Genomic DNA, 24159 nt, shown 5'->3' with positions numbered 1-24159 from the left:
TTAAATATTTCAACCGAATGAAAATTTTTGAAAGACAATATTTTACAATTGAAAAATAAAAATTAACAAGAACAAAAAAAATTCAATTTATTTAAAGTAGGTACATTTAAAGTTGAATATAAATATAACCCTACAATACTCCCCCTTCCGGAGATTTAATGTTAAATAAATTAAAAGTAACTTTCTTTTTTGTTTTTGTGTTGGGTATCTGTATTTTATCAATCATTGCTGGTTTTAAACGATCAATAGGAATAGATTCAATTTCATTGTTTATTTCAATTTTAAAGTTTTTAATATCTTTTTCAATAACTCTATAAGGACCTTCATACGGATGTTGCAAGGAATGCTTGTTTATTACACGTACAAAAACAAAATGACAATCTTTTAAATCTTTTGGAACAAAAATACCACTAGAATTTTGATGATGTTCCAAATTTGATTTAAAATTTTTTAAATGTTCACGCAAACTACTTAAAACATCGGTTGAAGTTATATTCTCTGTAGTTGAAACAAATAATTCACCAGGTAATCTTAAATTTTGTCCATAAACCATTTCAGCCGGTGTTGCTGAAATATCTTCTTTAAAAATCGATCGCAAACCCATAAGTACTATTGGTAACTCTTCATACCAATCTCTGGATCCATTCCTAGCCATTATTGAAGATTTAAGCTGTCTATGAAAACGTTCTATCATTCCATTAGCTTGGGGATGATAAGGAGAAGTTGTTATTTGATGACTTCCAAGAAGTTTCGTTAATTCTGAAAACAAGTTTGAAGTAAATTGAGATCCCTGATCTGTTGTTATTTCTAATGGAACTCCAAAACGTGAAATATATTCCTTAAAAAATGTATTTACAACCGTAACTGCAGAAGTATCTCTTAGTGCGAATGCCTCTGGCCAACGTGTAAATCTATCAATTATAGTTAATATGTAACGATATCCTTTTTAAACAGGTAAGGGTCCAACAATATCTAAGTGAATGTGTTCAAGTCTAGATTTTGGAATTGGAATTTTCATAACTGGAGATTTTGTATGACGATGTACTTTCGATTTTTGACAACTTATACATTCTTTAGACCAAGTATTAATATCTTTATTCATTTTAGGCCAAAAATATTTCTTAACTATCAAACGACGTGTAGCTTTACTACCAGGATGTGAAATCCCATGTAACATATCAAATATTATTTTTCTTAAATTGTTTGGAATGAAAGGCCTAGGATTTTCTCCTGACACTTCGCACCATATATTAAAGTTAAGAACAGGAATTTTTATTAGTTTCAAATTTAAAAAATGTTTGCTCTGAGGTAAGTTTGCTTAATTCACTGTTTTGTTGTTGTTCACTTTGTAAAATTGTTAAATTAATGTCCGCATTATTAATCGCTTCTACTTCAAACGCACGAGATAATGTATCAGCTACAAAATTTTCTTGTCCTTTAATATACCTAATGTCATTCGTAAACTGAGCAATGAATTCCATATATCTAGTCTGTCTTGGACTGCGTTCTGTTTTTGAATTTAAAGCAAATACAAGAGGCTTGTGATCTGTGAAAACTGTAAATTCACGTCCTTCTAGAAGGTAACGAAAATGTTTAATGTTCAAATAAATAGCTAATAGTTTCCTATCAAATGCACTATATTTAATTTCGGATGGGGCCATTTCTTTCAAAAGAATGCAAGTGGTTCTGACTTATTATTAAACGTTTGATGTATAACACAACCTATTGCCGTATTGGATGCATCTACATTTAAAGAAAGTTTTGCATCTTTGTTAAAATGATTTAACAATATCGCAGATGCAAACTTTTCTTTAATGCATTCGAAAGCTTTATTAGATGTATCGTCCCAAATTAAAATCTTGTCTCGCTTCTTATTTGTTCTATTAATTAAATCATAGATAACTGTCGTAAACTCTGCTAATTTTGGTATATATCGATGGTAATAATTAACCATACCAATAAATTTTTGTGCCTGCTTAATAGATTTTGGACGATCAAAATTTCGAATGGCTAAAACTTTTTCTTCTGAGGGTCTAATTCCCGTTTCAGAAATATTATGTCCTAAAAAGTCAACATTTGTTACGCCAAAAGTACATTTACTTGGTTTTATATTTAAACCGTACTCCGTTAGGCGCTGAAATAGTACGCGAAGATCTTTGAAATGTTGTTCCTCATTTTCGCTTGCCACTAAGAGATCATCAATAAATGTAAAAACAAAGTCTAAATCATTAACTACTTCATTAATAAATCGTTGAAAAGTTTGCGCGGAGTTCCTAAGCCCGAAAGGCATTCGTACAAATTCAAACATGCCAAAAGGCGTAGTGATTGCAGTTTTATAGATATCCTCTTCTGCCATTAGAATTTGGTGATAAGCTCTTACCAAATCTAATTTTGAAAATATTTTCTTATTTCTTAGATTCATGTTGAAGTCATGAACATGGGGCAAAGGATAACGATCAGGAACTGTTACGACATTTAATCTTCTAAAATCTCCACAAGGACGCCAGTCATTTAACTCCTTCTTGGGTACGAGATGTAAAGGAAATGCTACTGCTGAATTAGAAGGTCTACATATCCCTGTCTTTACTAAAAAATCGAATTCAGTTTTAGCTACTTTGAATTTAATGGGGTCTAAACGTCTTGGTTTAGAAAATGGCAAATTTCCTTCAGTGACTAATCTGTGAACTGTTGTATGTCTAACTGGTTGTGAATAATCTGGTTCAGAAAATAAAGAAGGAAATTCTTTTAGTAACTTTGTAAATTTGTTATCAACAGCGAAAACTTTTGGTAGCGAAACATTACAAACACATGAAATTGTGTTAACTGAAAGACTTGTTATCGGATCTACTAAGCATTTGCGTTTAACATCAACTAAGAGACCATATTTACATAAAAAATCAGCACCGATAATTGGTTTAGCTATATCCGCTATTAAAAACGTGAACGGAAATTCGCGACGCAGTCCTAAATTAATATTTAAAAGTTTTTTACCGTATGTCGAAATCGTTGAACCGTTAGCTGCAGTTAAAATAATATCTGATGACTTTTTCGAACTTGAAGATTTTGAAACCGGAAGCACTGAAATTTCTGCTCCACTATCTATTAAAAAATTAAGTTTGTTTGTTTTATCAAAAATAAATAAGCGACGTGTAAAGGTGTCTAAATGTCCGTTGTTTGTCGCCGTAACAACGGATAACTTTAGTTTGACGAACTATTATTTTTAAAAGCGCATTGTTGTTCGCACTTCAAAGCCTGATTACCAAACTTATAATAATACCTACAGAGCCAATTTGGGTTGTCACGAGACTTTGATCGATATCTAGAAGGACTTCTAAAACGATTCCTACTAAAAGATCGGGACCTTGAATAATTTTGACTCATCTGATTTTTAATTTCACTGATCTCTAATGACAATTTTTCAAAATTTTTGCACATCATGTTAGTTGTTTGAACCAAATTTGAAATAATTGCATTTTCGCTTTTAGAATTTGGAAAATTACTAACTGAGGCTATTTCATTTTTATTATAAACTTCCCAAATATTATCGGCTAATTTAACTAATTCACTTATTTCATTCAAATTCGAACTAGTAAGAATAATACTTAAATTTTTGGGCAACTTCCTTATCCAAAGCTTTTTAAGAATTTCTTTGCTAAAATTGTTTCCAGAGAGTAGCACTAGAGACCGATAAAACTCAGAAGGTTTACGATCTCCCATTTCTGAATCGGATAACACTCGATCTAATTTGGCATTCTCACTTAATGAGTGCCGTTCAATTAAAATTTTCTTTAATGCAGAAAATTTGTCATTTTCAGGAGGATTTTGAAAAAAATCAAGAATTGTCATAATTACATCCTGTGGAAGTGCAGTTATGACATATTCATATTTTGTCCCTTCCTGAGTAATGTTCTTTCGACTAAATTGCATTTCAGCATGGATGAACCATGCTTCAGGGCAATTAGTCCAAAATTGGGGAAGTTTTACCGATGTAGCAAAAATTTCATTATTTTGATTCACATATGGATTTGGTAAATCATTTTGATAATTTTCATTATCCAAATCAGTAAGTGAATCGTTTACTTGATTTCGTGGTGTAGATGTACGTATATTATTTGATGGTGAATGAAACATTGTTAATAGAAATAACTACAAAAATTATATTATAGGAAGAAATAAAAAAACCCAAATTATTAATCTATTTTGATACATATACAGATACATATAAATAATATTAATACTAGATACAGCTCACCAAATATTTGTCGCAATGGTTTTAAATTGATTGATGAATTTAGACAATGTATTGTTCAATGGCTTTAAAATTGATTGATGAAATTGGACAATGTATTGTGCAATGGCTTTAAAATTGATTGATGAAATTATACTAAGTTCAAACACACACCAAATTAGCAATTTATACTATTTGGGCAATTTATTACGCAATTTATCATATAATAAATGTTTGATTGAAAGGCTGATGTTGATGATGCAGCGGTAACGTCTGAAATAATGACAATCCAAAAATACGACGAAGACGACGTCGTGCAGTTGAAAATAAACTAATTTTATAGAAGTGAATCTAGTTTTTGGACCACCACATCTACGTCAAATACGCGTTAGAGAGGGCTCTTGTGATGTTCACGATATATTTGGTATATATTTTCAACTTGTTTTTCAGATAATTCTTCGAGTAGTGAGGACACTTCACACTAGTTTAAAGGTACGAATTACAAAACTTTTAGCGAGTTAGAGCTGAACGTTGCAAGATGTTACGCACTTTATTTGAAAGTGAATTTAAATAAATCTCTTCGCTGGTCTTTTGTAAATCAATTAAGGTTTGTTCAAGTGCACCACCTTTAACAATTTGTTTAAGAATTTGCTGATAAAAACGTAATAAGTTGGATATAGTAAACAGAACTATGGTATCGTTTTCGGAAGTCAATATGGTTTCCACTCGTATAATATATAAAGCATATAAGAATTAAAATTTGATTCGTTGTTTTTGAAGGACGGTTTTTATGTTTGGCTGGCTAGATCGCCAATGTGGTATTTAATATATAAATCACTATTTAATAATAAGCACTATTTATTTTTATAAAATATTTTATTTAACCGCTCCTAAAAGTATGTTACAAAACGTTTTTAAATATTTCAACCGAATGAAAATTTTTGAAAGACAATATTTTACAATTGAAAAATAAAAATTAACAAGAACAAAAAAAATTCAATTTATTTAAAGTAGGTACATTTAAAGTTGAATATAAATATAACCCTACATCGTGTAACGAACGACAGGGGAAAATGTTTCTTGGTAATCTATACCAAACTTTTGAGCGCAACCTTTCGCAGCAAATCGAGCTTTGTAACGCAATATATCTCTGTTGTCATCGCGCTAGTTTTGAATACCCATTTGCCTTTTATGGCTTTTCGACCTTTAGGTAGCTCAGCTAAAATCCACGTATTGTTCTCGTTGTGCGAATTATTTTCTTCCTCCATGGCTTTCTGTCATCTTTTATTATCTTTGCTATTCAAGGCTTCAGTTAGCGTAGCCGGGTCTGAAAATTTTTCGCTACGTGATATATATGAAACATACCCATCTAAAACTTTGGGGTTTGGCTTACGCGAAGACCTTCTTGGTTCTTGCATCCACAAATCTTTATAACTTGGGTCACTTTGTACATAATCGCTATCATATTGGTTAGTTTCATTATCTATACCGACTTCTGATAAACTGCTTACTGTATTATCAATTGGATGCGCGCCAACAAAAGTTTCTAATGCGTCATCCCTCCCTGAGTCTGAACTATCTTTCGCATTTTGCATGCTTTCAATTTGTTGGTTCGGATAATCTTCATACGAGAAGTCCACGTCCCTCACTTTATCCGAATCAACAATCGTTGTACTAATATCCACTTTCATGTTCGTTTTTGGAGGGCTCTCATGAAAAATTACATCACGACTTACTGTGAGTTTTTTAGTGTTGGGTTCAATGCAGCGATAACCTTTCTTATCACCATCAAAACCGATAAATATCATTTTTATTGACTTCGCATTCCATTTTGTTCTAAGTTGTTTTGGAATATGAACCATCACTGTGGATCGAAAGATTCTCAAATGCGATATGTCTACTTTTGTTCCAAAGCATACTTCTTCTGGTGTTTTTTAACTAATGCTGAAGAAAGTGACCTGTTCACAATATACGCTGCCATCGCACATGCTTCAGCCCAATATGAATCGTCTAAATTTGCATCAAAAATCATGCACCTAGCTCGTTCTACTAAAGTGTGATTCATACGCTCTGCAATACCGTTTTTTTTTTATACGAATTTGTCATTTGATGTTGGATACCCGACGTTAAAAAATTGCAAAAATTGTTTACTACAATACTCAGACCCTCCATCTGTGCGGAAATTTTTGATTTTACGTTGTGTCTGGTTCTCAACATACGCTTTAAAATCTATGAAAGCTTCTATAGCCTCGGATTTTTGTTTTAAGAAGTATAAAAATACTTTGTGACTATAGTCATCTATAAACGTGATGAAATATCTAGCTCCACCAATGGAATGCGTTTCCATTGGCCCTACCAGGTCAGAATGTATGATCTCTAAAAGTTCTTTTATTTCGACTTACTATGCTGAAAGGGTTTTCCTGAATATTTGACCTGTGCACATACTGTGCAATTAGTGTCGATTGTTTTTTCATCAAATATTAATCCATCAACAATATGCTTCATTTGTTTCAAACTTTGGAAATTTATATAACCTAATCTGCGATGCCAAGTTATTGCATTAGTTTCAAAACTTCTGCACATTAACGACGAACCAGATGTAAATTTGTATACACCATCTTTTGCTTTGCAATTAGCGTATGGAATTCCTTTATTATCGTATACAGTGCACCCACGCTTATCAAATAAAACTTTGTTACCTGCTTCTATCATTTTGTGGACTGACAGTAAGTTGGCTGACAAGTCTGGTATATGCAAAACATTATTTACGTCAATTTCTTTTGTATTTATTGTAAGGGTTGTCTTCCCAGCACATTTTACATCCCTTTTTGCGTCATTTGCCGCGACGATGTCTTTAATCGACGACGGTTTAACTTCACTCAAAAGATTTGCATTGGGTGTCATGTGACTTGATGCCCCACTGTCAACGAACCATTCATGACTTGAACCTGTGGCTGTTCGGCAAGAGAAGGCTCTTTTTGCTGAAAACGTAGATTTTTCCATTGTCTTTGCAGTGCAATCACTCGCCTTGTGATTTTTATCATCGCACGCATAACATTTTATACCGCGATTTACATTCTTCTTGAAATGTTTTATTTTACTTTTTGATAAAAAGGCACTGACTGTCAGCGGCGAAGGCTTTACTTTTAAATCATTTTAACTCCTTCGGATGACGGATACGATTGCCTTCCTTCGAAACCCATTAATAGTGGCAAGAACTGGGGTCCTATTCAGTAACTGTGAGTTTTAAAATCTACACTTTTTCTCTGGAAAGCCCAGACAGTAAATTCGAGCCAACCAGCGATCGTCAACTTCCCATCCTGCGCTATTTAATTTGTGGTAAACAGAAGTAATGGATTCTATGTACGATTCCATAGATTGACAGTTTTCTTCATATAATTTTTTAAGTTTCTCCCATATCTCTAGTGCAGTTTTACATGATCTAATATGCGCATATATAGATTTCTCCACAAACAGCACTAGTGTAGCTTTTGCCTCCCTAAGTTTAGAGACATTTTTTCAATAGCAACCGAGGTTTCAGTGTTTATGGTAATGCAATTGGTGAGCCCCTTCGATTCCAATAAGTTTTCCATTGCAAATGACCAATCGTGGTAATTATCGCCGCCAGACAACTTTTCAAATACAAATTCCCTATGTAGTTTCGCCATCGTGTTCTTGCAACAAATGCCTTATACGCCAATTACACGGCTCAAGTATCCTCGTGCCAATTACCAATTTGCACAAGGATTTGCCCGGTGTGTGCACTGGTTGCGCTATTTGCGCAGAAAACTGCGCTAAAATTAAAACGATTTTGATATTTACGCATGTCTGCAAATATTGTACATGCTTTTTTCTTCGTGTGTGGTGAATCTTACACAGTTTACCTGTGGCTCCTGATAATATAAAATCAGTAATTATTGCTTAAAAATGTTAATATCGAAGGCGCAAGGACCATCTCTAGCTTGTAACAGGAATTCACACAAATTCAATAATAAATAATAATTTTTTATACAATTAGAACACGTTTCATTTGTTGCGCTAGTTGAAAAATGAATATTGCGCAGTGCTGCAATGAGTTGAGCTGGTCTTGCAATTAAAGTATATATTTTATAAATACAATGGAAAATAAATGCTTCTGTGCGAGTTTTTCGACTAATACCGTGAATTGCCAGCACTGTGGAAAATAAATAGTGAATTTTTATAAAATTAATGCCTTTTTATACAATTAAAATACATGTTTCATTTGTTGCGCTGCTTTAAAAAATGAATATTGCGCAGTGTTTTTGAGCCGTGTATGTAAAAATTTTCATTTGCACAAATTTCGTCGCATTGTACAGGTTTACAAGTATGATATGTATGAGAGGGAAACAATTTCTTTCCCTTTCTAACACACGGCAGTTTGACACTTCGGTCAGTGTCAAACTAGCGTGGAACCTGCGTGGAACATGAGTTTTGACACTGAACGAAGTGTCAAAATTACCGGGGTTGCTTCGTCGAAAGCGACACAGGGAAGCAAAAAAGGGATCGGAATATCAGGTATGGGTTGCTGTGATGGTAAATTTTTTTGAACAAATTTAGTGGAAATTTTAAGTGCACCCATATGGGTCCTTCAGAAAATTATAAAAAAGTCTTCAATTGGGGTATCTGAGGACGCGTAGTTATTTCAGTATTAAGAATACAAACACGTGAGTTAAGTTTTTCTACCCGTTCAAAAGTTCTCCGCGAAAAACAGTTTGAAACCGAGGTCGACTGCAATAACCCGTCCAAAAAAGCGGAAAGAAAAATGAATAGACGCGTTTTGTCCTGTTGTCAATAGTCCGAAGAGAAAAAGTATTCGAATTATTGGAAGCGAGGCCAAAACGCGTCTATTAATACCTCCCCCGACGGTTTTGGTCGTATTTTAGCAATCGTCCCCGGTAATAAAGTATCACAATTTGTTAATTAAAATTGTCCAAAATATATGGTTATTAAAGAGAGATGTAATTAAGTGCTCGTTTGAAAGTAAATAAGTATATTTCTTTGTAATATAAGAAAAAAAATTTAAGCAGTTTTCGATAGCAGCTACTAAACTTTTTTTGGTCCTAAGAAGTACAACAGTGCCAAATAGCATCCACAAAAAAAAAACAAACAAGAACAAGCATTTTATCAGGTGAGCGTGGCGGTGTATGTGCGTGCTGCTACATATCCTACTTGTAGACCTGTACAATGTTTCGTCGTTTTATATTTGCGCAAGGTTTTTGTGTCATGTATGGGCCATATTACACAATAATTTATGCTTTTACCTTTAAATATAGCAACTAATGCTTTCAAATGAATTCCGATTCAATATCCCGATGATGCTTAATACAAAATTAATGCAAATAAAAGGCCCATAACCTGTTGGGAGATACGAAACACGTGTGTATTCTTTGGCGATTTGTTGTATTAAGGGAAGTGTACAAAATTTATTTCAATGATATTACAATATAGAGATGAGCAAGTGACAGTGTTGTGCAAACCTATCTCTAGCAGATATAGACGAGTGACAGTGTTGCGTAAACTAAACTAACTTGAACAGAATCTCCTATGTTAACTGGTTTTCCAGGCTTTAGTAGCGGGACCACCTTGGCCATTTTCCATTTTTTGGGAATGACAAAGGTCGAAAGGGACAGGTTGAAGACATGTGCTAAATATTTGAAACCCTCTTTCCCTAGGCTTTTAAGCATCGGCATGGCTATGCCGTCTGGTCCCACTGCTTAAGATGGTTTAGCATGACCGATACCATCCTCAACCTCTTTGGCGGTGATGGTAATTGGGGATACGCTGAATTTATGTTTATGTGCGCATCTGTTGGTCCACCGTCTAACTTTGTCAACCGTAGAATGCATTATATATTGTCGGCAAAAAGCGCTCGCGCATTGTTTCGCATCCGACAGCACTTTATCGTCAAAGGCGATGGAAATTTTGTCATTGTGCTTAGACGGATTCGATAGGGACTTTACGGTGGACCAAAGCTTACCAACGCCGGCAGAGAGGTTACAACCACTTAGATGCTCCTCCCATTTCGCCCGCTTGTGTTCATCGACAATCAATCTGATGCGTTGGTTTATATCCCTTATTTGGGGGTCGCCGGGATCGAGCTGTCTTTTAAGATCACGTTCTCTCGCTAAATTTGCGGCCTCCGCCGGAAAATGAAGCCGAATTTCGGGAATTCTTCCAGCGGGAGAAACCGAGCCAAGGCGGATTCAATGACCTTGCGGAAAGCACGCTCCCCTTAGCAAGCATTAGTCGGAATAGGGAGGGCAGAAAGCGGCTGTCTGTGAAGGATTTATATTCATCCCACTTTCTTTTTTTAAGTTTATGAAAGTGCTTTTTTCGGTGACGATGAAGTCGGCGGTTCGCTTGAGCGAAATAAGTATGGGCAGGTGATCGGATGCCAATGTTACCATCGGCTGCCAGTTGACGCAGTTACGAGTCCTGCGCTCACGATTGATATATCTGGCGAACTGTGACAGCTTCCTACCATACGAGTGGGGGCGTCTCCGTTTATTGTGCGGAACTTCGTTTCTTCTATTTGATCCGCCAACATCTCAGCCCTGCTGTCCGCCTGCAGGCTTGAATGCCATAGATGTTGTTGTAGCGAAAAGGACACTCCCCGAAGGCCTTGGGGAGTGTTATCGACGTTGATGGTCCTTCGCCGGATGCAGGTCCGCTACGTTCCGGCGACCTTCCAGGTCATCCGCCCTAGATCCATGAGGAGTTCGGGGTCGCCAGAGGCTCGGTTGTTAATGAAACAGGATTCGCCACGGATAGGTGAGGTTGACAATTGGGTTTGGGGAAGCTATATATTGCGCTTGCAACCAGAAATGGTTGCGCTACACAACCCCTTGAATCTATTTGGTATTTTAGTCGCCTCTTACGACATAGATCGTGATGGGCATTGAAATCGCCTAAGATAATACGATTTTCGCCAGTCAGTAGGGTTCTCATATTAGAGCGGTATCCACTGGGGCAACAGGTGGCGGGAGGGATGTTGATGTTGATGATATCTAGGTTTACATCGCCTGACTGGACAGATAAGCCGTGACGTTCTAAGACACTGTCCCTGCGGCCGATGTCGGGATCAAATATAGGATATTGCACTGAGTGGTGTATGATAAACGCGAGACCGCCTCCATTTCCGCTCTCGCGATCTTTTCTGTTGACATTGTACCCAGTACGGGTCTGCAGAGCAGATCTCGCTGTGAGTTTAGTTTCATGAATCGCAGCGAGGCGTAGACTACGGGACGCCCTTGGGCGTGAACAGCAAGGAGCCACAAAAGATTTATAAAAGTTACGAGGACATCGGGTGCTATAGGCAGCTGTGTCGGGCCTATCTTAAGTGAACTGATTTCATTTAGTATGAGTTCTTTCAAAGGCTGACGCCTTATTAGATTTGACCAAAATCTTATAGGCGTTAAGTCTTAATTAATAAGTTGAAGTTGTCGACATAAGTTTTTGATTTATTCGTGACACAAAACAAATAAACAAATATATCTCTTCAAGCATTAAAATTGCCAATAACAAATTACATGCATTTTTTCAGCAGCTAGCCTAATAACTTATTTAGAGATAGATAACATTTAATTATAATAGTGAAAGTAATAGTCAGCACATCAAGTCTTTGAAAGCATCATCATCGTCTTCTTGAAAAAGTTTTCAATGTTTTCAAGCTCCTTGCTTAAATCTAAGCTGATGACAGAGGTATTTTGAATTACGTTTACTTTGGTATTGGACTCTGGCTCCGATTGATTCTCCTTTTTTGATGGAGTGTAATAATTTTCGATTTTGTGTGACTGAAAGTATATGAACATATAAGTTTAAAATAATTTTATTTTACCCATAAAAAGGCACGTGTTGACTCACCCCTCTTGATGCCGCGGTATGCGTTACGTCTTGTAAATTTTCACAAAAGAGACCAGCTTTATTTAAAACATCTTGCTTATTTTTTAACATATTCCATATTACATCATCAGCCGTTTTAGCAGCTGTTGGCGGGTGGAGAAATAACACGTATTTTAAGCTGTATTACCTTGTAAAATTCATTTAATTCAGGTGTAATTCTGTACAAAGGAAATGATTAACTTATATTGCAATTATATGATTGTAAATCTAATTATAAGCGTGGTCGTGATCGTGATCGTGATCGCTAAAATACTTATGCTGCTTGTCCTCCTTGTTCAACGCCGCCAACGAAAAAAAAGAAAAGGCAAAGGATCCAATGCAATGCCTTAACGTCAGTTGAACTCGTGTAGGCGATTTACTTGACATACAGACACAAGGTTGCATTTTGAAGTAGAATAAATTTGTAACTTTAGGTACTCAAGGGTGTACTGGTTTGTTGCGCGCTAACATTCCCCCTTCCGTGAACTTCATGCTCTGGCGTGGGGTTCACCGATTTCAGATCGAGGCGCGCAAGTTTCACCACTGGGCGGGTGACCAAGCTGCTGGAGGTTTTGACCACTGCACTCCTGACTTGCCCGTCAGCGCTTCGTATGACATCTAGTACCCTTCCTCTTACCCATGTGTTCCGCTTTGTGTTCTCGTCTACGATTATGACGATGTCATCTGGAGCGATTGGTATTTCGGGGGTATCGAACCATTTTGCGCGTCTGGTTAGACCCGGTAAGTATTCACGGAGCCATCTTTTCCAAAATCGGTCCGCTAAGTCGCCGGCATTGCGAAAGCTTTCGTTCAGCTGTGTAGGAAGACCTACGTCGATGTCATCCTTTTCTCTTATGCCGCTGGAATTGCCGAGAAGGAAATGATTTGGCGTCAGAGCCTCGCTTTCGTGTGAGTCAAGCGGAATATATGTTAGTGGTCGCATATTGATGATGCTCTCAACGTCAGCTAGGGCAGCTCTCAGCACTTCTTCGCGCAAACCACCTTTTGGTAATATGTCCATCAAGACTGATTTCACCGAGCGAACCATGCGCTCCCATGCCCCACCCATATGTGGCGCTGCTGGTGGTATAAAGGACCATTCGATTTCAGGATATTTTTGTATAATAGCGTCAGACGATATTTTCTCGATCTCTTCCGCCAGTATTCGACTGGCGCCTCTAAAATTGGTCCCGTTGTCGGATAGAATTCGCCTGGGAACGCCTCTTCTGGCAATAAACAATTTCAGAATGAGTAGAAATGAGTCAGTCGAGAGCGATGGCGCAAGCTCAATGTGAACAGCTCGAATGGTCATACACGTAAATATAACGCCCCACCGTTTCTCATGCCTTCTTCCTGCCATCACGTCAAAGGGTCCAAAATAGTCAACCCCTGTGTATGCGAAGGGGTGAGTAAATGCTGCAAGACGATCTACCGGAAGTCTGCCCATTTCTGGTGGATTTGGCGTGGCCCGTTGGTTGCGACATTGTTGACAGACCTTTGCAACCGCTCTCACTAATGCACGTAATCCCGGAATGCAGAATCGCTGCCTCATCTCATTTACCGCTATCTCGTTGTGATGGTGATGGAATTCGCGGTGGTAGAAGTCTCCGATGAGATTTGTAACGCTGTGATGCCGCGGGAGAATTATCGGTTGTTTTAGATCTGATGGCACTCCCCTTGCTTCGTCGATTCGTCCCTTTACGCGCAGCAGACCGTACTTATCTGTGAATGGAGAAAGTTTGTAAATTGAGCTTTTACGACTTACCCCGCCGGTTCTCAGTTGATTGAGTTCTTCGCTGTAACATTCGCGCTGGCACATACGAAATATCAGAAGCTCGGCACTTGTGCAAGTCGTATCGTACAGCAGCATCTGAGTTATAGGGTTTTTAATCGGAGCTCTTATAGTCAATCGAAGAAATCGGAGAACGCACATCTGTGCTGAACGTAGTTTCTCCCATTTGCTGAATCTTTTGGGATCTGGTGATGCACCCTCTTCAACCGAGATGTCAGCTGCTATGTGCTGTATCGTTTCCAGGGTGGATTGCGATTGTTGTATTTCGGATGTGTGCCAGGAAGTGTCCGGGAGTCTCAGAAACTCCGGTCCCGTAAACCATCTGTCGGCGCTGTTAACGTCGAGTTTGGGATTCCACTTAGTGGCGTCGTCCGCGACGTTGTGCTTTGATGGCACCCACCGCCATTCATTGACTTGTGATTCTTCTAAGATTTCGCCGACGCGTACGGCCACAAATTGGTGGAACTTTCTGGTGTCAGACCTTATCCAGCATAACACGTCCTTCGAATCGGACCAGAAGATACGACGGCTAATATGTATAGAGATCTCTTGTTGTATAAATTTAGCGAGCCGAAGCCCAAGAATTGCAGCCATCAGCTCAAGCCTCGGAATAGACAGCGGCTTCAATGGGGCGACTCTGGTTTTTGATGCTACTAGGCTGCACTGAACTTCGCCGATTACGTTGGAACGCAGGAATGCTACAGCCGCATATGCTGATACACCGGCGTCTACAAAAACATGCAGCTGGTTATCGTCACTACGGTTCGCCAAGACATAGCAGCGTGGAATTCGGATGTCGTTAATGTATTTCAGCTTACGCACCCACTGCCACCACGCCGATCGTTCTTTGTTATGCACGGGCTCGTCCCAGGCCACCCCTGACCGCCAAACATCTTGCAGAACTGCCTTAGCCTCGATCACAAAAAAGCCTAGCAGACCCAAGGGGTCGAATATCGTCATCACCACTCGGAGCATTTGCCTCTTCGTTGGTATGCTTGATTCATCAAAAATATCCGGCTTGAAATTATGTTTGAAGGTTAACTCGTCACTGTTCGGCAGCCACCACATGCCGAGAACCTTTTGGAATTCCGAACTTGGCTCGTCAAAGCACTTGTTTATAGACTCTGATCCTCCCATGAGTGCCTGCACAACTCGCGCAGAATTTGACAGCCAACTCCGCATCTCGAACCCGCCTTCACCGTGGATGTGGCGGACATCATTAGCTAAGCGAATCATCTCATCTTCGTCGTCTACGCTATGCAGCCAATCGTCTACAAATGTATTTTGAACGATTGCTGCCACTGCTTGAGGAAGCTCTTTCTCGAAACGTTGCGCATTTTTGTCTTTTATATAGTTGGCTAAAGATGGGGAGCAAGACGCTCCAAACGTCATAACGGTCATAGTCAATACATCAGGCCGCCGGCTGGTATCGCCATCCCTCCAAAGAAACTGTTGCGCCACCTGGTCCTCTTTCCTTACATGTATTTGGTGGAACATTTCACGGATGTCCCCGCATATATCCACCGGTCGTTCACGAAACCTCATTAAAACACCCACCATCGATCGTAAGAGGTCAGGGCCTGTAAGCAATACGTCGTTCAGGCTTGTGTTTTGCACCTTGGCCGCCGCATCCCATACGATTCGTCTCTTATTTTTGTTAACATTCATGACGGTGAACATTGGTATGAACCAGGACTTACCTCCTTTAGTGACTTCGTCGGCGGAAAGCTTTGGAGCGTACCCCTTGTCGATGTAGTGATTCATTTTCTCAATGACGAATTCTTTCAACTCGGCGCACTTTTCCATCTTTCTTTCAAGACATGGAAGTCGATGATAAGCCATTTGGAAGGAGTCGGGTAAATCAATTATGTCGTATCTCCATAAGAGGTCAGTCTCCCACTTCTTCTCGCATGGTTTATATTTGACTGTATTCTGCATTATGGTATATGCGCGTTCATCTGCCTTTGACCTGAGCGGTTTGACGGTGGGACTGGTACCTATCGATTCTATGGAAAAATATGTTCTCATCAAGCTGTCCACTTGATTATCTCGCGTACAGGGGCATACGTGCAACAAGCTTTCCTCTACTGGATGATCGGAATTTTTATGGCCATATACCGACCAGCCTAACTTGCAACGCGCAGCTACTAGATCATCACCCTCGACTTCGTGTACCTCTATCAGAATGGAGAGCTTTGTGTTATCCAAACCTATCAACAAACGTGCTCTGCAATTAGTATATGGTACAATAGGCAGTGGTCTCAAGTGATGGTGCTCTGCCAGCTCTTCGGCGTTTAGAGATTGTTGCGGTAGTTCTAGGTTAGTGATGGTGCGCACGTTACGCATACGGTATCGCGTTGAGTTTTCTCCTCTGCCAGATATTTCGCAGCCTACAAACTTCGAGTTAGCCTCTTGTTGAGTGATATCGCCTGTCCATCTCAAACAAAGTTCTTCGCTGGGACCGTCAAGCCCCAAGTGCTCGGCCAAGCTATTATCCATCAGTGTGCACGATGCTCCTTCGTCGATGAGGGCAAACGTCTCTAAAATTGATTTCGGTCCATAAAGAGTCACCGGAATGTAGCGGAAGATTGTTCTCTTGAATTTGCGCTGATGGAATAGGACTGTGGGCCCGTCATTATTGTTCACCTTGCTGTTGTCAGCTCCAAATGATCGACTATGTAATAGTGGGTTGTGGGACATTCTACAACCGTCAATTCCGCACTCTTTCTTGGATGCACAGCGCCGAAGCAAATGCGTTTCGAAGCAACGGATGCATAGTTTTTTGTCCTTCACCACCTGCCAACGTTCATTTCTGCTCTTTGCCTTGAAGTTTTGACACTCGGAGAGATTATGGTCGTTGCCACACAGATGACAGAGAGGTTTTGTTCTAGCATGCCTTTTGGAATTACTGTCGTGAATGAGGACTCTTTCTTTGTTGCCCCTTCGTCCCGCTTTTTCTTCCCCAGTCGTATAAGTGGGAGAGCTAATTGGTGTCACTTGGCTGGCGCACGATGCTAGGCCGAAAAGCCAATCATCAAATGCTATAATGTCGACGCGAGCCGTGGTCATTCGACGGCGACCCCAATCTAGTTTCATATCCCCTGGAAGTTTGGCCAGCAACTCATTTATCAACATTGGATCATTAAGATAGTCGCTAAGACCCAACGCCTGCATCGTTGCCCTATAATTTTGAACGGCCAGAGCGAGATCGATTAGGGTGTGCAACCGATCAGTTTTTACTGTTGGCATTTGTCTCAACTTGCGCTGAAGTGTATCGTGGATTACATCGGGTCGCCCGAAAAGCATGCGCAATGTAGCAATGGCAAGGTGAACGGTGGAGGGCATCATTAGTTTCCCTCTCACAGCTTCTAGAGCCGCCCCGCGTAGTGACTTTTGAAGTCGAATTAGATTTTCCTGTTCAGTGAATCCACAACGTTCAGTTGATTGCTCGTAGTTCGTGATGAAGAGCGGCCACTCCTCTGCTTTTCCAGAGAAGAGTGGCAGATCTTTACTAAGCACGTGTCGTGCTGCCGCTTGCGATGGTGTCAGGCTTACGTCCAGATTGTACCGAGGCTGCGTGTATAGACCACCCCACGTGCTGTCGCTGACGGGCGCTAAACCTCCATGTGGTTGCCCGGAACAGCCGTGCACTGGTGAGACGGGTTGGTATGGTGCGGCAGCGCCATATGTTCCTATATATGCAGTGCCCACGTTAGCCTGTGATGTATCGAATGGCAATGCATGCTGGTCGTTACCCCTTTGAATGGATGTGAAAATGGTACTATTCGGTCCGTGCACGCATCCAGATGGGTGAGCAAACGTTGAGTTTAGCTGAGGTTTACCAATATAAGAGGGTACACCATTATAAAGATATTGGTTATGCATCATATGTGTGCTAGTATAACATGGCTGTTGACTTATGGGTACACCCAGGCCTCCGAGCCCGGCATGTAGCGGTGACATTTGGTAAGCAATATTCTTGGAAAATATTCCGGACACATTCCCTGGCATTGTGGTAGCAGGTGTTCCAATTGATAAATTACCCGCCATAACATGTGATTGTGGTTTACTGCTGCATGCACCAATAAGCGGAGGTGCATCACTAACAAGGGAAACTTCGGAATTTTGCAAGTCATTCATGGCGTGTTAGCAAATGGCGGATGCGTAGAAACAATATATTTTCCACAACGTGCTTTCGTTTGTCGTTTTCCACAAGTATTTTAGAATGTTGGCGGGTGGAGAAATAACACGTATTTTAAGCTGTATTACCTTGTAAAATTCATTTAATTCAGGTGTAATTCTGTACAAAGGAAATGATTAACTTATATTGCAATTATATGATTGTAAATCTAATTATAAGCGTGGTCGTGATCGTGATCGTGATCGTGATCGCTAAAATACTTGTGCTGCTTGTCCTCCTTGTTCAACGCCGCCAACGAAAAAAAAGAAAAGGCAAAGGATCCAATGCAATGCCTTAACGTCAGTTGAACTCGTGTAGGCGATTTACTTGACATACAGACACAAGGTTGCATTTTGAAGTAGAATAAATTTGTAACTTTAGGTACTCAAGGGTGTACTGGTTTGTTGCGCGCTAACAAGCAGCCATTAAATAACGACATGTAATCGGTTTATTTTGGCCAATTCGATGTGCGCGACTTTCAGCCTGTGCTAAGGTCTGAAAAATCGAGATAGCACAAAGTTAAATAATTAAGTATAATCTTATGTCACAATTTAACTTTATTAAACATACACTAGGGTTCCAGTCCAGTTCAGCAAATACAATCATTTCAGCAGCCGTTAGCGTAATGCCAGCATTACAAGCGCGCAATGATAGTACTGCAACTTTGCATGACTATTTTGTTTGAAAAGTATTTATGTATTCCTGTATTAAGAGTTATAATTTTTATACGTGCACATAATATAACAAAAGTACTTTCTTACCCCCCTGGTTTCATTTCTCGTGCTGCCATCAATACGTACAAAATTAACATTCAATTTAGTCAAACTTTCTGTAATGGCATCCATCATAATGCGATGATGTGCAAATACAATAAATTTTATATTTTCTTTCACTAAATTTTTTAAATAGGCACTAAAAGTTTATTAGAATATATTAATAAATTATTTCAAAATATAATAAAGAGCGCAACTGACCATACTGCACGAGTTTTCACCTCTGCGGTTGTTGAATAATATTTCAAAAGGATTTCCTCACGTTCACGTCCCTTACTGGATGAAAAATCTTTACTAAGCGCTGCTAAACTTTCACTCGTATCGTCATTTGATGTGACGAGCGCAGGATCTAGGACAACAGTTTCTCTATAAAAGATAAAGAGTGATTGCAGAGTTTGGAAAATTATAAACATTTCTTGCGATTGATGGACGTATATAAGAAGGCAGTGACCGTAATGTGATGGCAAAAATACTCCCAAAGGTTAATTATAAACAAATTTCATACGATTATTTATGCTTGAGAGCTTATGACTTGGCAGCACCTTACCGGGGATTGTATCCAAGGTGTCTATGCGATCTACTAAAATTTTATAGAATTAGGCAGAACCTGTCCCCTTTACGATTAGATAATGACCATCAGACACAATTGACATAATTTTTAATTGGAAGCTATATAGAAAGACAAGACACCTTCGAATAAATGTAGAACAATTTAAGGACACAGGGCGTTATTACAGTGTCGGTTTGCCAAGCCTTTTATTATCAGCTTACCGATATTTTTCAGCTAATTGTGGCAGAACTACATCTTTGGTACGCCTTATCATAAATTTTAATTCCAACACTACTCTCAGTTCCTCCAAATTAGATTGACCAGAAGCATCCCAGCCAAAATTCGTTTGCTTGCCATCACAGTATCTGGAAGCTGTAAACAAGAACAAAATATATGGAAATAAGCAAAATTATAAAAATGGAATGGGTATTGCCATTATTCTACAAACACATACTAAATTCCATAAAGCTCATGAATTTGCGATCAATCATGTGCAGTTGTGTAAATAACTCCAAGGGACGTGATAATGCTGGAGTGCCAGATAATAAAATCACATGCCGCGCTTGACGTGTTAAGCGTTCAGCAACAATAGCACATTTACTTTTAGAATTTTTTAAAGTATGTGATTCATCGAATATAACAAAACCAAATTTACGTTGCATTAATTGCTCTACATGGCGATCCATCATATTATAACTAGTAATAAGAACTTTGGCATCATCAAAATACTGTTGAGCGCTGGTGAGAACTTGTACATAATGTATTGGTATGCTTGGTAAAAGTTCACGTACATGGGTTGCCCAAGACTCTCTGCAAAAAAGGAAGGAAAACGGTTTATTTAAGCTAAAATATATTATGTGAAAACATATTTGTATTTGCCTAATGGCGGCAGTGGTGCAGATTAGTAGTGGCCACGATTCCTTATAAAAGTCTGCAACAGCTAAGGCTTGATATGTTTTACCAAGACCCATCTCATCGCAAATCATGAGACGACCATGCTGCGCTATTGCAAAACTAAAAACACACATTATACTGTTGAAAGTGAACGATTACTATTTTGTGTTTATCACCAAACTCCTTCCAGCTGAAAAGGTAAAAGTTTTTGCGCCAACTTAGGCTCTATAGAAGAGAAACATGAGCGTTCAAGTTCAACGGTTGGCGCACGACACAATGAAATAACACTCCTCGGTAATGTGCCAATAACGATTTCCGCTTTCATGCCCTCTATAATATCCTGCAGGCGTTCATAATCGGCTAAACCAAAGCTCCAAAGTGTTTTGGCTTGATCTTAAGAAAACAAAAAAGAAGCAAGATTTAAACCAACATTCAAATTTCAATATAAAGCACAAACCATAATACTTCGATGGTATTCTCTTAAAAAAATCAATCAATTTAGCATGATAGCATGAAGGTTGCACAACAAAACGCGTCTTCGTAATCATATAGAGTCTACAATTTACTTTAGTGACAAATACAGGCGCAAGCTGCTGTTGAGCATTTTGTGGTTTTGAAGCCGCTCTAGTAGCATTTTGTTTATTATTGTATTCATTACGTTGATAAGGATGTGTAGATTCGCGTGTGCTCCTCGAATAGCTACCAATATTGGAGCGTTTTAAATCATTTAGGAAAATTATAGCAGCCGCTGAAGGCATTGGTTTTTTTTGTGCATTGACTGTTAAGGCTTCACTTGTACTAGACGGCATGTAGCTTTGTCGTTTATTGAAGAAGTTACTTGCTGATATTGCGCCTGTGCCGGTACCATGCTGTTGGTGCACTGTTGGCCCCTTTTGTATTTCGGTTGCCAAGGAGTTGGCCAAACTTTGTTTTTAGCGGCGAGTTTTTCCAAAGCTATGCGCCGTTTTCTGCGATTTCTTCTGCACTACAAACGGACATTCTTTTAATTTCTACTTGTTTTTAAATTCATAAAAAATAAAAGTGCCAGAGTATTGTAAAGTGGCGCTTTGCTGCCACTTGTTTTCGCATACAACCCCACGCTCACACACGCACTCACTGGAAGAAACTATTTTTCCCTTTTTGATTTTTCTAGTTTTTATTTTAAATTTCATTTTTCGGTTTCCTGTTTGTACTATAAACTTTTGTATATGTTTTAGTTCACATATTGAATTATTTTTAGTTTATATTTGTACAATAAAAATGTTTTACACTTTTTTATTTAAACTTAGTCCTTTTTTCTAGTCTTTAACTTTGGTTACAATTTTTCCAGTTTTTGTTTTAATATTTTCCGATTGCGCGTGTAGCGCGGCGGCCGGCTCAATTCAAACTCAAAACTGTAGAAAAATGCTGACGCTTCAAAGCGGCCCTGCCGCTATGCCAAAAGTGCATAGCGGTAAAATCGCATGATGCAGTGGCGTGATAGAGTCGAGTAACGGAAGATTCAGCCAATCAGAATTCTCTCCGTCATTCGACTCTCTCACCCAGTAACACCAAGTGCATACATGCATGGTTGCATGTGGGGGTGATGCCAGCTATTTTAGTTTTTAGTTTTATTTTTAGTTTTTAGTTGGCTGGCACTACATGACGCTACATCATCCCCCTTTGGAAAAGAAGAATTTGGCAAGGTGATCAGTCTTGGCACATTCTTCTTTAGGCTATATCAAAAAGAGTTAAAACTGAAATTTGCAAAAAGAAGAAAAGGAAAAGTTAATTTTTAGATTTTGATAATTTAGTTTAGTTTGAAGTGAGCCGATATTTTATCTTGTATGGTAAGCTTATTGTATAAGCTACTACTATTACTACTACTTAACGTAAGTAAGTTGCTATCTTTTTATATTATTTAGGTGACATATATTTAGTAAATTAGCTCGTATCGAAACTAACATAACATTTTTTTTTTTTTTTTTTGTGTTACAGTCCTTGGCGCATTCTTAAAATATATTCATATTTAAAGATTAATTAGTAAAATTTAAAAGTACTATAAATTTTAATAAAATTTTTGGATACGGTTTTTATGTACAGTTTTTCAATTTTATTAATTTCATCATAAATTGTTACATTTTGTCCGTCGATATGATTTATTATGTAGGGACCTTGATATATATTTCTATGTTTATTTCTCGGTTCTGTTTCTACTAAAACCCTATCATTAATTTTAATTTCTAAAGGCTTAGCCGTTTTATCGTATAATTCTTTATTTCTAATTTTATGTTTATTAATCAAATTTCTTGCCATTTTATGAGATTTTTGCATTCTATATTTTAGTTCTTTTGTATAATTTTCTACATTATAGATCGGATCGATTTGTTCCTTTTGTAATTCATGTGGCATTGTAGATTTTCTGCCAAATATTAATTCGAAAGGAGTAAATTTATTATCAAAAACCGAACTGCTTGTAGTATTATGTAAAAATGTAAAGTATTTCAAATATGTACCCCAATCTGAATACGTCTAGATATGCACGTAAATATTCGTTAAAGACTCTATGGTTTCTTTCAACAGTACCAACAGTTTCGTGGTGATAAGCTGTTGAGAAATCATGATTAATTTTTAAAAGTTTTGTTAATTCTGAGAATAATTCATTTTTGTATTCCGTCCCTAAATCGGATCTAATGGCTCTCATTGTACCATATGTTAGTATAAAGGTTTCAAAAATAGCACATGCGATAGTTTTTGCTGATTTATCTGGTACAGCTACTGTTACCAGGTATTTAGAAAAGTCACAAATCATAGTAACAGCGAACTTGTTACCATAGTTTGATTCTGGAAGTGGACCTATTGTGTCGATAATCACTATGTCAAATGGTTTGCAGGGTGTTGGAGTAAGGACAAGATTTTCTTTTGTTTTTGGTCTCACTTTATTTAAAAGACATTACAATTTTTCACGAATTTCGCTATATCACGTGTCATGTTTTTCCAGTAATATTTAGTTCTTAATTTGGCATATAACCTTTTTGTTCCGCAATGGCCTCCTAACAGTGGATCTTCGTGATAAATTGTCATAAGTTTTTGTTTCTGTTCATTGTCTGTTACGGTCTCTACAGGGTCCGTCAATATTATTTGTAATGATTTTAAAATTTCATTTCCGCGGATTTTAAAATTCGTAATTGAAAAATTATTGAAAAATATATCATTTTTTGGCCATTCTAATTGTTTAATATTGTGATTGTCGGCTGCTTTTTCCAGCCTCGAAAGTAACTCATCTAAATTCGTTATTTCGTTAGCAGTCACGATATTAAGTAAATTATATTTTTTATGTTTTAAATGCGCATAAATTTGTAAATTGGAGATCTCCTTATGTTTATTATATTGTATTGTTGATTTTACTCGCGGTATCTTTTTTGAAAAATCGTATGAAAATTTATCATAAACTTGTACTTTATTATCGTTAGAGGTCGTATCATTTAAACTTATTTTTTCATTTTGTAATTCTTGTTGTTTAGTTTGTGATCGCGTTTTATCGGCTAAAACGTGTTTTGTCGAATCTTTAATCTCGTCTATACTTATACGCGAAAGAGCATCAGCCACAACATTCGATTTTCCTTTAATATATTCAATTGTAAAATTGTATTCTGATAAATCTAATCTGATTCTAGAGAGTTTCGAGGAAGGATCTTTCATATTGAATAGATAAACTAATGGTCTATGGTCTGATTTTACCGTGAAATGTGTACCGTAGACATACGGCCGAAAATGTTTTATAGCAAAATGTATTGCTAAAAGTTCTAATTCTATGATTGCCTTTTTCTGTTCGGCTTTATTGAAAGATTTTGATGCAAA

The 24159-nt window shown here is 38.0% G+C and overlaps 1 pseudogene; it reads right to left on the bottom strand.

Annotated features, from left to right (window-relative positions):
• Positions 1-11694: 11694 nt before the first annotated feature.
• LOC137241076 (SWI/SNF-related matrix-associated actin-dependent regulator of chromatin subfamily A-like protein 1) lies at positions 11695-23242 on the bottom strand (annotated as a pseudogene).
• Between the last annotated feature and the right edge of the window lie 917 nt (positions 23243-24159).

Source organism: Eurosta solidaginis, chromosome 2, assembly GCF_040869045.1.
Source record: "Eurosta solidaginis isolate ZX-2024a chromosome 2, ASM4086904v1, whole genome shotgun sequence".
Taxonomy (NCBI): domain Eukaryota; kingdom Metazoa; phylum Arthropoda; class Insecta; order Diptera; family Tephritidae; genus Eurosta; species Eurosta solidaginis.
Note: the sequence above shows the minus strand (reverse complement) of the source record. Positions and strands in the feature narration are given on the sequence as shown.